Raw genomic sequence first — 16,441 nt, 5'->3', positions numbered from 1 at the left:
CGTGGCGCGCCGGTGCGTGCGAACGCTGAGAAACACGTCACGCGGCAACCGGGCTCCTGTCTCGCGCTTGTTTATAAATACGCTGCGCCATCTAGTGGCGCTGCATCCAGTGGCGCTGCGAGAAACGTAGCGCGCCGGTGCATGCGAACGCTGATAATCGTTTCCTCACTTGCCGCACACCCATACACAGCGACCCAAGTTGGCGAGAGATTAATTGAAGGGCGGAACGTGCCCAGTGCATTCATGGAGCAGTTCGCTAACGCGTTGGCGTGAAAGAAGTTTGTAGCGCCCCACCGACTCCGCAACGCGGGGACGCTAAGGTCGGCGCTCTAAGCCGACGCCTTGGTGCCGGCTGCGAATGACGAGGAAAATAAAGTTGCATGCTCGATGCGCAAGCACGACATGCACAGTATAGAAGGCTGCTACGTTGGTCCCCTTGTACTGGTGCTTCGCTGCGACCCCTCGGTTCCCAACAGTGGCGACTTCAGCTTAAACGATGACCGACCCCAGCAACCTACTGCCCTCAGACAACCTTCCATCTGACCCTACCTCGCGCCTACGAGACGTCGCAGCCCTACAGCTCCCTGTGCATATACGTTCTGGCGCAAGAACCCGCAGGTTTGGATCGCCCAGGTCGAAGCCATCTTCAATCTGCACCACATCATCTCGGAGACTTCTCGGTTTCGTCACTTTGCAATCTGTCTCCTGAAGTGGCTCAAGAGGTGGCGGACGTCATCGCTGCACCTTTGGGCGATGCCCAGTATACCGGCAACTTAAGCAGATTATTTTAGACCGCTGCACTGCGTCTGATGGATGGATGGATAAACTTTATTAAAAGAATAATCAGAAAAACCGCTAATGGGCGGGGCCCTTAGTCCAGGGCTCCGCTGGCTCTTGCCATCTTCTCCGCTCTCTTAATCAGCTTGAGCTGGTCGTCGAGGGCCGAGCTGGACAGCAGTGCCTCCCATTGCTCCCTCGTTATGTTCGTGTCTGGGTGTTCTATGTTGTGTAGTGTGCACTCCCACGTAATGTGGTATAGGGTTGGTGTGGCCCCACACCATGGGCATTCGTCCCTGTAGGCTGTGGGGTGTATCCGATGTAATATGTGTAGGTTCGTGTAAGTGCCTGTCTGGAGCCTACGCCAGGCAGCGGCATCTTCTGTCTTTAGGTTTCGATGGGGTGGTGGATATCGCAAGCGACGCCCTCTGTGGTAGTTCACGATGGTTGAATACTCGAGGTCGACAGGGTCCAGGTCTTCTGCAGCCGGCGTGATGAGTGCTCGGTTACGTACGAATCCTCGAGCTGCTCTGTCGGCTTGCAGGTTGCCCGTGATGCCAGTGTGACCCGGTATCCAGATGATAGTTTGGGTGGCGAAGTCCTCAGAGTCCTCCTTGAGTATTCCGGCTAGGACTTGTGCAGCAGGTCTTCCAATTCTACCCTGTAGGAAGTTGCGGCAGGCCTGCTGGGAATCCGTGAGGATCGTCAATGGTTGATTTGCGTGTAGGCCCTCGCGGATGGCTAACGCGATGGCCAGCTCTTCGGCTTCCGTAATCGTGCAGGGGCGGGTCGATGCCGCGGAGGTAACGTGGCCTCGGTGGTCGCATGCCACTGCAACTGCGCCCTTGTTGTTCGTCCCATACATGGCGGCGTCCGTAAACCTGGCCGTTGTACTGAACCTGAACGCTTTCTCCATGTACTGGGCCCTTGCTCTCCTCCTGCCGGAGTGTAGGTTAGGGTCCATGTTGCGTGGTATCGGGGCAACGTGAAACCTGTCCTGGACGTGACGAGGTATCAAGCAGGTTTCTTGGGTTCGTGTTGTTATTTCTGGGAACCCCAAGGTTCGTAGGACCTGCCGGCCCGTGCGAGTCCGCGCAAGTCTCTGTTGTTGCGAGACGTAATGGGCTTCTGTCAGTTCGCTGAGGGTGTTGTGCAACCCTAGCACCAATAATTTTTCAGTCGATGTACTCATCGGCAGGCGGAGAGCGGTCTTCAAAGCCATCCTCAAAAGTGTGTCGGCCTGCTTTGTCTCGGACTGTGTGAGCTGGTAGTAAGGCAGGCTGTATGTGATTCTGCTCACCACCAGGCTACTGACCAGTCGGAGGGTGTCCCTTTCCTTCATGCCTCTGTTCTTGGATGTTACGCGGGAGATCATGCGTGATACCGCCTTGACACTGGTTTTAAGGAGCGCAAGGGTGTGTGTGGCCCGCTGGTTGGACTGCAGCCACATGCCCAGCACCCTCAGCAATGGCTTCTCTGGTATGAGGCCCCCGTTGAGGCGTACCTCGAGTCTTCTTGTTGGGTCTGTGGGGACTGTGTGGTTACCCCGGCCTCGCCAGACTCGTAGAAGCTCAGATTTCTCGGGGGAGCATTGTAGACCCCGTTGGCTGACGTAATCTTGGATGAGATTTGCTGCAGTTTGCAGCCGTTCTTCTTTTTCAACAAGGGACCCTGTTGTGGTCCAGAGCGTTATATCGTCTGCGTAGATGGCGTGCCGAAGACCTGCTACGTCCTGCAGTTTGCTTGCGAGACCGATCATGGCGACGTTGAACAGCGTGGGAGAGATGACAGCACCTTGTGGTGTGCCCTTGTTGGGAGGGTGGTACACTGGAGTCTGGATCTCTCCCATCTTCAGCTCCGCCGTGCGGTGGCTCAGGAAGCTCTGAACATACTTGTACGTTCGCTCGCCGCAGTTGGTGTTGGCCAGCCCTTCCAGGATTCCTTGGTGGCTGACGTTGTCGAAAGCCCCTTTGATGTCGATTGCTAGGATGACGTGCTCGCCGCTGCGGGAAACGTTAGTGAGGACTTCTTCCTTGATTTGAAGTAGCACATCTTGTGTGGACAAGCCTGCGCGGAAACCGAACATGGTGTCCGGTAGGTGTTTGTTATCTTCCAAGTGTCTCTGTAGTCTCGTGTTTATAATTTTTTCGTAGACCTTGCCGAGGCAGGACGTGAGCGATATGGGTCTGAGGTTTTCAATTGCCAATTTCTTGCCCGGTTTAGGGATCATGATTATTCGTGCGTGTTTCCACATCGCCGGTACCGTACCTTGTTCCCAGTGTTGGTTGAGAAAGGCCGTGAGCGCGGAGATAGACTTGTCGCTCAGGTTTCTGATCATCGAATTCGTGATTTGGTCCGTGCCCGCCGCTGTGTTACGGGTGGTGGCTGCGATGACTGCTCTCAATTCGTTTTCGGTGATCAGTTCGTCCATTAGTGGGTTGGGTTGTCCTGTGTACGGTGTTCTACATGGTTGTGTGGGAGTGGGATCTCCATAGCACTTGGTCTTGATGGCATCGATGAGGTCTTGTTGGCTGCCTGGGTAGGTGTGTAGTAACCGTTCCAGAGCCCTGTGTCCTTCTCCTTTGGTTTTGGTGGGGTCCAGGATGGCTTTGAGGATGTGCCACGTCTTGGCCGTGTCCAGCGTGCCACCGAAGGAGTCACAGAATCTATACCAGTTCGCTGAGGCGAGTTGCATGGCATATTCTTCTGCTTCCGCTGTTATTTGTGCTATGCGCGTCTTCAGTTTCCTGTTATATTTCTGTTTTTTCCAGCGGCGGGTAAAACCCCTTTTGGCATCCCACAGGTGTAGTAAGTGGGGATCCACCTCTGGGGTCTCTTCCGTTCTGGCGATTTCCTTTGTGTGGCGTTGTTTATGTCGACGGAGATTGTCGCACCAGTCTTCCAGGTTCGCGATTGTGTCTGCATCCTGTTCTTGGGCTTCCCTGATTTTGCGCCAGTCAGTGAGTTTAGCTGTGCCGATCTGCCTGCGTAGGCGTCCAGTCTGTAGTGTTATGTTTAGTATGTAGTGATCGCTGCCTAGGTTTTCGAGTGTGTTGAGCCATTCGGCTCGCGTGGTTTGAGTGATGAAGGCGAGGTCGGGAGTGGTGTCGCGTGTTACGCTGTTCCCTTCCCTCGTTGGTATGTTCGGGTCTGTGATGAGTGTGAGGTGACACTGCTCAATTAGTGTTTGTAGCTGGAGACCCTTCCAATCCTGCCTCTGGTACCCCCATAGCGTGTTCTGAGCGTTGAAGTCGCCTATGATTACCAGGGGACTGTCTTTAGCAAGGCGGAGGGTGTCCCCAAAGAGTTTTCCTATGTTTGCCCGCCTTTGGCTGGGGGGGCAATATATGTTGAGGATGAAGGCGCTCTGTTTCTGGTTGCCTTTGTATATTATTTCGAGAAGTACATGTAGTATGTCCACGTCGTCTATGGGTTTGTGTTGTATGGTTGTGATGTTTCTGTCTACTAGTGTGGCTACCTTCCACTTGTCGTCTTGACTTGTGTGGTATTCTTCGTAGGCATGTAGTGTTGGTCGGGTACCGGGCTCTTGTAGGGCTATGACCCCCGGTGGCTTTGAGGAATGGGCGATCAATTGTGTCAGCAGCCCTTTCTTCCTCCGGAACCCACGGCAGTTCCATTGCCAAATTTCTAAGTTTTCTTTGACTTGCCTGTATGGTCTAGGCATTGTTGGACGTTGTTGTCGGTGACGTTACGATTTGGTTTGGTGTGGCCTTGTAAAGGTTCTGTCGTAGCGTCTTCCGTAGTTTTATGGAGTGAAGCTGGTTCCTAAGCTTGCTATCTACAGTGGATTCCATATGTTTTATTGCTGCATCTGTGCGTTGTATTGCAGTCTGTGTTATTTGTTCCAACTGGGCGCGTGTAGCGTCCATGAAGGCTTGCATCTGGTTGCGGATGGCATCGACATGGGTTTGTAGGTCGATGATGTCCTTGTGCGGAGCCATCTCTTGTGGTATTTGTGTGAGCTGTATCACTTGTTGTTTGAGTTGTCTGTTTTCTTGTGTGAGTGTTTGTATCTGTCCGCGCATGGTGGCGAGTTCCTGTTCCAATTTAACAGACAGTGGCGTCTGTGGTTTTTTATACGAGGGGGAGGCTACTGCTGCCCAGCTTACCTCGTGTACTTTGGTGGTAGTCCTCTTGGGTGAGGCTTCCTTGGTCTTTCGGTGGTGCTGCTGGGGCCCCTTGTCTTTGAGTGCCGCGGTGGCTGGTGCTGCCTGCTCTCCTTGTTTGGGCGTCGACCGAGATCGCCGTCTGGGCGACCGAAAGTGAGACCGGGGGCGAGAGCAGGAGCGGGACCTGGACCTTGGGTTGGAACCGGACCGGGATCCGTAGATGCTCGGAGACTCCGAGTAGTCGGAGTCTTCCCGCTCGGAGCTGAACCATCGCGGGCGAAGGTCAGCCGCCTTGGTCGACTGAGTGACCGGGCGGGGCTGTCGTTGAGTTTTGGGTGTGGTCGTGGAGGTAGGCTTCCAGCTGGGTGGAATGCGCTTGAGCTTGTTGTTGCACTCTGTTGCGGCCGTCTGAGAGAGCGCACCTTCAGCACCTGCTCATCTACTCTTGGAGATCGCCACCCCTCCCAGCTGCTCAACAGCTGCGGCAGCTCTTGGCCACAAGCAACGTCGACTCGAACGGTACGCTGTTGAGGGAGCTCTTCCTGCAAGGCTTGCCGCAGTCCATCTGCCTTGTCATGGCCGCTGCAGGAGACTTGACTCTCGATCGTCTCGCCCAACTCGCTTACCGAGACTACCTTGCGACTTCTCCTTCAGTCGCCGCCGTCTCTTCAACACCACTCCTCCGTTATGTCACGCTTAGAGTCCCGGATCGACCAGTTCAGCGTTTCCACTGGTGCAATACGGCCGTCCTCTCATGATCAAGGTGGCTCATCCTGAGGTCCTAGCCGCAGTTCGTCATTCCACAGCGGTCTCCGCTTGCTCAGTCCTCGAACCCCGTCCATTTGCTAGTATCATCGCACTTTCCAGCACCGCGCCCGCCAGTGCGCCGGCCTTAGAGTGTTGCGGCATCGGTGGGCGCTACACGTTCATTGAAAAGTGGCACATACTCAGTGAATTTGTGGCGCATGCAGCCTGTTAACTGTCTGGTTGCTGTTCTTGAGGAACCTGCGCAACATGGGATCGATTCCGCACAACATCGGATAAATTTAAAAGATATGTTTTGTCATCCTAGAGCGGCACACACCTGCTAGCATATACCCAGTCACCCAAGTTGGCATCAGGAGGTTCGTTGAAGGCCAGCACACACTGATTGTCACATATCCAGTGCTCCGAGTCGGTGTCAATGTATTTCATTGAAGAGCGGTACATACCCATTCCAGCATCTACAGTGATCCATGTCTGCGCGAAAGAGATTCGTTGAAGAGCCGCAACATGTGTACACATTGCCGCCTGCTGAATGACACAAGTTGGTTCGATGGTTGATTTCAAACCCTGTTACCTCGACACAGCATACGTATGCTTTAACCATTCGACGATCGAGTGCACAGTTGCGCAGGTTGGTGGCAGGAAAACGGTTAGATACAAACACACATAGACAGCCCCGGAAATACCGTAAAGTAATAAACAAATGCTAACGCATTAAATGAACGGAGACGCTTGCGTCATCTGCCAGCTATTTTGGTAGCGGAAATAGAATTTGCGCATGTTTGCAGCAGGGGCCGCGGGATCGATTGACAGTATAGGCCGGCCGGGGCATGTTTGCATTATCAGGTTACACCTCATTTGTCATGTTGTTAGTTTCACTACAATGTGGCGTTTACAATTTTTGTATATGTAATGTACATTCAATATGATAGCACTTGAAAGTTCGCGCTCGCGTTGTGTGATCCTTTACTTCCATGTTTTAGGCGCAAGCCACAGTGTGAATATGAATAAGCACCAACTCAGTCCAGATTTCAGTTCTTCCGTCCATGCTGTGGTTGCAGATAATTTATTCGAAGGCACCTCATATTGCCATCGAACTGCCCAACAATAGGCTTTGCTGATGAGCGAGCGGACGCAATAAGCGCCCAAGTGCTGAGAGTTGCTGCCGAGAAGACTTATCGGAGAGAAGCAGAGGACGCGCTTGGACTTGTAGAAGAAAGCGAAAGGATGGACTGTTCAGCCTCGCAACTTCGTATATCATGACGATGAAATTTTAGGGTATTACGAATGTAGGGGCTTTCGACAATGAAGTTGTCTGCTTTATGTGAGCGCATGCCAGAGAGCTGGGAATGCAGCTTATAATGTGACAACTCATGAATGACTGAATAAACGGCAAATGGTGAGCGCTGGTACAGGGGCCCTATCAGCAGTAGGCACATTGAGAGAATAACCGCTGATGCCGGAGGCAATCCGGCCTCACGGTAACCGTCAAATTATGTAGGCTTAATTAAATGACTCAATACAAGGGGTATCGTTGAGAACAGAACGTTCGATCAACAAAGAAGCTTAATTGTAAGCTGGAAACAACTGAAACGTGATCGTATCTGGCAAACCATCGCCATGTCGGAAATGAAACACAGTGAGGGATTGATAGAACGTCAGAGATGCAGGTAGATCGCTGTTTGTTGAAAGAGCAAAGCCGAATAATGCTTCAGCACAATAAGTTGTCTCAATGTGACGCAAAGATTGACGAAACAATATATTACTTTGCCTAAATCGAGAAAACAAATTCGCAAGCTACCAAAGGCGAGGAATACTTATTGAATGGCTGAAAATAATCGTGAAAGGTCAGCTATTCCATGCGTTTGCTCAAAAACTTGTTTTTGTGGACAACAACCGCGGCAACCCTGCAGCACAGTAATTCAGAACAGTCATTATTTGCATTCGCCGTTCTTTCTGTGGACTCAAGTAAGTGTTGTTATCCTTTATATTCGAAAAGAACCGAATATCCGAGAACTTCGAACAGTAAATTTTTGAGTAGTATACGAATCGAATGTCAATGTCTATTCAATTCGCATGAGAAATTTAGAATATTCGTTTACCCTTAATTGTTAGAAAATACGTCCCTTGTTGCCGACATAAAAAACATGTTTGTTGGCGCAACGGTCTGGTTGTACAAATAAACTACGCTTTATCTCATTAACAAAATGGGTTTTGCTGAAAGAAGTATAAGGCGCTACAATAAAAAGAAAACATGAAGTTTGATGTTATTACTGCTCTTGATAGATAACTTTGAAATGGCGCCAATCCTGCGTGTTCATTTTTCGCTCGTCTCGCCTTCGTCCAAGCATGGCAACGTAACACAAGGCACATGGACTTTGGCACTTACGGCACCTTTACTTATTCGCATGTGCAAAAATGGCGCGACAAAGACAAATACGGTGAAATGACGACAACGTTGGCACGACGACTACGGTATGAAGACGACGCCACGTTCGCTGGCATCTAAGGCAACGAAAAGCTGTCTTTTTTTAAGAACGATAAGGAGAATGACTGCTGCGCTGAAAGGCCGCGCCGGGAACGGCCACGGTTCGCTGTGCCAGAGGTGTTCTAATGTGCGCCGCTTTTAGTACAGCACCAATTTAACCACTACTTGGAAGTTCAGCAAACCTCAGGTTCAATTGATGAATTGTCTGAGTATCAAACGTCAATTCTGTATATTTTTGGCCTGCCCATGACAACAAGTTCAAGTCTGCATTTTAGGCTGTACGCTTTAACCTTACGGTCAAACTCGATTCCTTGTTACGTTACTGCTCTGCGTAGCAGCATTTTAAGAAATCAGTTACATGTGAAATTGATTTGCACATGTAATACGATCAGGGGCCCTTGAATCTAGTTGCAGAGTACTGCGGTGCGTTAGGTGACCTATATGCATACAAGACAGCAGCAGCTATACGACAGAATGGCATGAAGTCAATAATATGGGATTGCAATCCTATAAAAGAACACTGATACAGTTATGAGCGCACAGTCGAACAATATTTAGGCGTGTCTATATAGTACATTTCGTAGCTAAACCTTTGTGGCTCGTTCTCTGAGTCAACCGTGCCATTGGCGCGTGGATTTGTCTCACCGCTACCACCAAGCGTGTTGATGGAAGACCAAAGCGTGCTAGCAATTTGTCCACTAGCTTAGTCAGCTGCTCGTTGCCTCTGGCGCGCCTACACTTTCCCTTCTGTTTTTTCAGCTTATCTTTACGACAGAGCAATTAAGCTGTAATCTGGACATCGCATTTAAGAGCTGCGTCTCTGAAGGTGCTGACAGACCAAGAATACCTACCACACGTGGACCACCTGGCGATAGGCTGACAGCAGAATGCCCCGTACGTGGTTGGCTTGCGTACAAATTTAACATTGCAGCGGTATACTACTATCGACACGCCCGGACTGACTGTCGTCAGTACATTCAGGCGCTTTACTTTGGTTTCTTATTATTGCAGCTGGACTCTGCCGTCGCGAAGCTATACCCTGCTTTGTCGAATATGGCTAGAGGGGGCCTTCACTAAGTCATTTGCGTTCCGAATCGGATGGGCCGACGACGCCTCGTGTGATGACTGTGGTAGCGAGGAGGCTCTTCAACACCTTCTCTGTGACTGTCCTCGCTACAATTTATAGAGACGATTTCTCGCAGTCGCGATAGCGCGCTTTGACCAAAGATCTCTAACAGAGTAACTTATTTTAGAATGCCGATATCACAAGCCATCGCAGCGGAGGGCGACGAGGGCACTGTTGCAGTTTTTAAGGGCAACAGAATTGGAGAAGCAGCTGTAACCTGAACAGATGTTTATAGTGCTACAAGTGCTACTGTGCTGTGCAATGGCGGTATGCGGTGACCGACTGTGATTGTATGTCCATGCTGCTTCCTTTCTTTGTCTCTACTTTGCTATCACTTTACCTCCCCCTCCCCTATCTCCCCAGCGTAGGGTAGCAAACCGGATCATCTCATCTGGTTAACCTCCCGGACTTTCCCCTTTCTTCTGTCACTCTCTTTTTATTCAGGACGAGTGGTAACGACCTCAACTCCACAGCGAAGAAGAGTACTTAAAGAAGCGTACAGGCCCCAAATGATAAGAATAACCAGGCTTGACTGTTCCCACCTGTTGTCAAGTTCAATAATGTAGGAACTTGTGCTGGTTGTTGTAGAATAGTTCAGATTTTTTAAGACCAGCACTTCCACGAGTGAGATATAGAGAAAGAGAGAGACAGTGTGTGTGTGTGCGTGTGTGTGTGGTATTCCGTGTGCTTCGTCGAAGCACTTGTCTTATACAAACTCTGAGCATACGCTTCTGAGGTCTGTACAGGCTCTTAGATGACCCAGCCTTCTGTTAACGTGGCACTTACTTTTTTTTTTCTAATTGTGGCTTGCTGAATCGTCGGCGCTGCACCACAGCAACATGGATCGGACATTTCCTTTGTCGACATCCATAAATAGAACAGTGTGTTGGGTCATGCTCGAGTACGAAGCAAGATCCAAAGCTTGCTCCCTTTGCGTAAGCCACTAAGTGTGCGCACAGTGGCCCTCAATGGCTGAGGGCACGAGAGTGGTCTCGTCAGCTATGACAGTGTCACGCATACATAGTTTAGTCTTTTGACGGTGACTGCTTTTTGACGGTTCGTCACCGGATATATTGTTGGTGTGTCGTTCAGCGCCGGCCGCGCCGTTTCAACGGGAACAGTGTACGCTACTCCAGAACATAAGCTTACTATAGCGTGGTATATGTGTACTTCATTAGAGTAGGAGACCACCCCCGTAGCTTGAATTCTGCAGATTAATATATGAGATTTAGGTGATGCGTGAATATTCAAAATTTAACGTAGGATAGTTCGCGCTGCTTCATTCGTCTGCGATTCGAGAACGTTCACTATTTGAAGTCGTCGAACATTTCATTTTGTTCGAATGTAAGATATAACAACGCTTATTGAAGTCTCAAGGGAGTGAGATAAACTCAAGGGAGCATTATTGAGAATTATTCTGCTGCTGGTGCCTTGGCTGTTGTGCAGAAGCGCCAGTTGCTAAGAAAAAGCGAGGGGGCAGATACGTTTTGCTTATTCATTTCCAGTCATTCAATAAGAATGCCTCGCTTTTTATTAAAAGGCGGCCTATATCTTACTACATTGTCTCCATTTAGGCAAGCCTACGGATTATTTGGCCAGTATCACCCTCTTTGCATCTCTTTACAGTAACGTTTGGTAGTGTAGGATAACCGTGAATTGGGCTAATTGGTATGGATTCATAGTTAAGCGATTAGTCCTGTTGATTCGTGTCCCCCTTTTTTTTATTCGTAGCTTGCGCTGTAGTATTTATGAAGCGGTACTGTAGTTCCTTTAACGAACGCAACACTTTGCACTTGCTTCTGATGACATGCTGTTCTCTTGTTTAATTACTCTGAGTGACATGGCGTGTCAGGCAACAAAAGGTGATTGTTTCTCACCTAAAAGCGCTTAAGGTGACGGGAAGTCCTGTGAACAGAATCACATGCATATATAAAATATTCTAAGTAAGCCTCTCTCTCGAGTTTCTATTTATTTTTTATTTGTCAGATGGGCCACACAAAGTTTAAAGGTCAATTTATATAGGAACGAGAAATATTGGATATTCGATTCGATATTCCTATGACATTTCTCTCGAACAGTCGTATTGCTTCGAAGTCGATACGACTCGAAAAGTTATCCATTCGAACACCCGTAGCAGAGCGCACTTTTCGAACAAGAGAGAAATTCAAAAAGACGTCGCAGTGATAGTTACTGGCGAAGTTAGTCAGCGAGCGCGCTTGTTGGAGAGACAACTTAAACATGCATTCGCAACTCAACACCACAAAAAACAAATCCCAAGAACTGGGCGCGTAAGAGGAGAATGCACCCAGCGAAAAGTGTCGGCACGCGCCCTTTCGCTGGCGCGGCGCCGGCGCCATCGCGAGGGACGTGCCCGGCACTTTCTTTTCCGGTGCGCCCCGTGTAGACATCATGCTGGGCCAGAGAAAGTGCGTGTGCCGAGCGGGCACGCTACGGTGACACTCCCGAGACGGCCGACTGGAAAGCCGCACGAGAGCCGCAGTGACGCAAGGGCGAGGTTTTCTTTTTCGTTGCGACTTCGCGCGTGGCTTCGGGTCGCCCGCGGGCCTGTCGACAAAAGTAAGACTGATGCGATTTCCCCCCCCCCTCGACCCCCCCTCGCCATTCTACTGTAGATATAGAAGCCCGGCGTCAAATGACATACCGGGCCGATCAGAAGGCGCTCCGAGGCGCTTCATTATTTTTTGCTCCGTGCCTTCTAGCACGGCTGCACTTTTCCTTTCCGCCAGGCGTTATACAACTCGATGTTGTTCCGTCTGTTGCGAATCGGTCGAAATAGCTGTTTGGTTGCGAATAAGAGAAAAGGTAGAAAGCCGAACGGCGACTAAGCCGCCGCACTACACCGAACGGCTGTAGCGACGCGAGTGAAATGACACGCAGAAACCATTTAACAGGCGATCTCGCCGTGTCACGTTTCGTCATCGGCGTTCGTCTTAACGCGGCTTATAAGCCCGACGTCGCCTCGTCCCTCTCCTCGCTGGCGCAACTTGTTCGGCTACTGTTGTTTAAGGCGAATGCGCGGTGGCCCCGTCGATTATGGCGGCGCGGTCCGTTTCGCAACCGACACTTTCCGTAATAGGCGTTCCATTCCGCCCGGAGAAAGCGGGGAGGGGGCTGGGGTTAGCGATGCCGGTTGCGTGCGCTGCGACGGGAAGCAGCGCGCGCTCCGGCCGAACGCTCTTCCCAGTTCATCCATCAAAAAGGTCGCGTGCTCTCCTCGGCGAGATACGAAAACGAGAGAGGGGTAGGGAAAAAGAAATTTAAAACGCGCAACACTTTTGAAGCCTGGACGTCAGGACGTTGTAGCGGAGTCGCCGGGCGCGCTCTCTCGACCTCCTCTCCGATCGGCGGCGGCGCACGCGTGCATTGGGCTCCGAAGCAGCGCGCTTAGGAAGTCGGCGGGAGGGCAGTGCTACCGCTCTTCGATGGACGCCGATGACCGCTGCGGTAGAGGTCCCTGAACGGAGCGAAACAACAGCCGCTTTATTGATAAGCCATCGCGCGCCCTCTATGCACGACGGGGGAGGGGGAGGGCATCGCGCCGCCGAAGCAATCTGCGAGATCGAAAGTTTTCGGGATGCGCGCCTTCGTCTTCGTCAGCCTCTCGCGTGCCTCCGCGACTTCTCCGCCTCGCCGTGGCATCTTTCGGCCGACTGTGGTGGAGACCGCTGCGCGCAGCGGCTGCGCTTCCGAGCCGATACTCACGCGCTGACCTTGCGGCGATTTCTTCCTGGTCGTCACTCGTGATTTCGCGGTTCCCGCCTCGCGTATGGTAGCGGCCCCTCTATGTTTTCTTTTCTTTTTTTTTCCTTTTTTTTTTCTTCTTCTGAAGTTCGCTGTCGTTGCAGCGCTCCAATCGTGTAAACGTAAGAACTTGTGGCAGGCATCGATTGGCTGGCCCCTTCTTTTGAGTTACGTGTTGAGCAAGCGGAACTCATTCCGAAACTTTCTGACTACGTGTGATTCCTCGAAGCGTTACAGTAAACATTACATAATCATACTGCCAATGCGCCCTGGAAAGCAGCGCACGCCGAACAATAGCACATTTCTAGCATTTCGATATCTTACGGAGCTAGAGGAACTTGAAGAATGCAGCACACTTCATTTTTAAACGAGAATACTCATTTATTACAAACCACAAACATCGTGGATCATTCTGAATATCGGCGAAATGTGTCCGGGTTCATTTAGGACATCCTGTAGCACACCTGGGGCCAGGAGTGAGCCAAATATTGCTATGGCCGAAAGGTTCTTTCATATAGTGTGTCAATCTGTCGAAATTTGTTGATGGCGTGTATCGTCTGTTCAAGGTATGAGATGGTCTTGGCCACCGAGCAAATAAGCTGTTGAATCGGTGTGGGGGTACATCAAGAATTACGTCGTCGTTGTCTATTTCTAACAGGAAGTGTCCATAGGCCTAGAGAGAGAAAGAGAGATAGAGTAACAAGGGAAATGCAGGGAGGTTAACCAGACGCACGTCCGGTTTTCTACCCTGAAGTGGGGAAATGGGATAAAGGGACGAAAAGAGGGAAAGAGCGGAAGATAAAGAGAACTAGTCACACGCACACTCCAACTCTACACTACTAAGTCTACAAGCCGTAGCAGAGACCTGTCGACTTCAAGTAGTGAAGCAACGCCTTCGCTGCTTTCTGCACCAGCCACGCACACTGCCACAGTCCAATTATGTCGGCTTCCGAAAACGGTCTGCAGTTCAGCCGGTTTAATGCTGTCCGGAGTGGGCGGCGATGGGCTGCGCGTAACGAGAACAAAAACACGGGACGCGTGCAGTAGTCCTCTCGATGCCGCAAGAGTTGCGTGCAGGTGTGTCAGCCATTGTAATGCGCAGCGAGCATGCTTTCGAGACGCAACCCAACCCAGAGGCGACACAACAACGTTGCATTGTAGCGTTGCATTGTAATTCGTGATGGTAGGCAGCTTTTAAGGGACGGCCAAGTTCGTGTAGTGGGCACTTCCGGGAACTACGAGACGACCAATAAGTGTGCGTGGTAGTCCGAGCCAGAAAGAGATCCTGCGCGGACCTGGGCGTCTCCTCGGCGGAATACTTGAGAGTAGTACAAGGTATGTCCCGGCAGCGACCGAAATATTAGGTCGTGTTCTTTCTCACGAGCTTGATGGTGATAACTTCTTATCTCCTGTACTGGTTTCTCCTCAGTTCTGCGGCGTAAGGCAAAATGTAAACTACAACACGTCCCACAAGAGCGACTACAAAAATGGGCCATACTTTACGACTCAAAGAGAGTGAGAGAGTGAATAAATAGGGCGGGTAGGCTGGCAGTGCGTACCACGTTCTGGTGTCCCCTGGAGTAGGCGCTGGAGCTGGTTTATGTCCAGTAGATTTTCGGTAAGCTGTTCGTATCCCTGCCTTAGAACCACATCGCCCGCTGTACGCTCGTGTCTCTGCGGACAGGTTCACTCGAGGTGGCAGGCGTCCGCCTCTTTCACCGGGTGGGGGGGGGGGGGGTGCTTCAAGGAATCGCTGGGTTCACTGGGTTCTTTCTGTCATGGAGCGAGCAAAAGCAAAGCTCGCGGAAAATGCCCACATGTGCAACCTTATCATAGTAGCAGGTCGGCTAAATGACGTTCTAAACAGGAAAGCGACAAGACTAGCCCAGCGCTTGGCGAAGGGGGTAGACGACTTGCGCGATCTTCTCAGGTACAGATCGTGGTGTGCACGGTGCCGGAGGTGCCTGTACGGGACAGTCACGTACAAAGAGCCGCACTGGCTGCTAATGAGGCGATATGGAAAATGAGTTGAGAGAAAGGTTTCGAGGTTGTCGAAGTAAACAGAGAATCCACTTCAATTACAGGCTTGGACGACAAGTGGGCTGGTGACTTGCTGGTCGCGCTGTTGCTTTTTTAGGACACCCACGGGCGCTCAAGAGGCCAGAGTAGGTAGTAAGGAAGAAGGTCCCCTAGGGGAACCTCAGAATAGCATCGCCGTCATTAACAGAAAAAAGTGGTGGTGGTGGTGGTGGTGATGTTGAAGCAGGCGGGGTTAGCCTGGCATACATAGCCGGCAATTGTTCCGCCTGATCCTCCTTCAAGTTGAGATCAGGTATGTGTCACCAGGTGTCGATGAGCCCCGTGTCTCGCAGGAAGGCTATCAGCAGTCGTTGCGCTCTCTTCCTGAATGCCGCGGGCCCTCCGGGGAAAACAACGTCTTCGAAGGTCCTGTGCGTGAGACCGCTTTTTTGCAGGTTGTCGACCAACGCTTTTCTTTCTGTGTCAAACTGTGGGCATAGCCAAATAAGATGTTCGATGTCACCAATGTCACCACAGAAAACACAGAGTGGGGAAGCGCGAAGCCCAGTCTTGAATAACCAAGCTGGGGTGTATGCGGAGTCGGTCCTGCTGCGGTATAAAAGCGTCGCTTGTCCGCGTGTAAATCCATGAGTCACACAGGATTCGTGTGGATTCTTGTGCACCTGTCTAAAGTGAAGGCGGAGTGCATCTTTAGGGTTTTGAAAAGCTTTTGGAGCTTTCACTTTTGGGACACATGTCAGCGCTAGGCGTGCAAGGGCGTCAGCTCCCTCGTTTCCATCAATTCTTACGTGTGATGGAATCCACTGAAACCTTATGTTAAATCCTTTGCTCGTGAGGTCGTCAATCAGTTCCAGAGACTGCCTTGTAAATTTCTCTAGAGGTAGGCCCCGATGTAATCTTTGTAATGCTGACTTGGAATCCGTCAGCACCATGACATCTCGTGCAGAAAAGGCACGTAGTTTCCGCAAAGCCGCGGTGATTGCGGCGCTTTCTACTGTTGTAGAGGAAACTACGCGATCCAGTCGGCCAGACCATGACACATCAAGGGATGGTATGCAGAATGCCGCTGCACAGCTATCTGTTTGTGCACACACCGAACCGTCTGTGTACACTTGTAGATGGCTTTGAAACAAAGTGCTCAAGTGGTCCAACACAATAAACTTGGCTTCGGCAGTTGAAATGGTGCGTTTCGTCGGTAGGTGGGGTACATTGAGGCTGCAGGTAACGTCCGGAAAAGACCATGGCGGGCCAAGGCGACTTCGTTTAGGCCATTCCAATCCTAAAAATCGGAAGGTGTTCAGCGCCGCATGGAAATGTGAGCGAGTTCTTGATCTTAGCCGCCGGAGAAGCGCC

This window comes from Dermacentor variabilis, chromosome 4 (assembly GCF_050947875.1).
Source record: "Dermacentor variabilis isolate Ectoservices chromosome 4, ASM5094787v1, whole genome shotgun sequence".
Classification (NCBI taxonomy): Eukaryota; Metazoa; Arthropoda; class Arachnida; order Ixodida; family Ixodidae; genus Dermacentor; species Dermacentor variabilis.
This window is presented reverse-complemented; position numbering follows the sequence as displayed.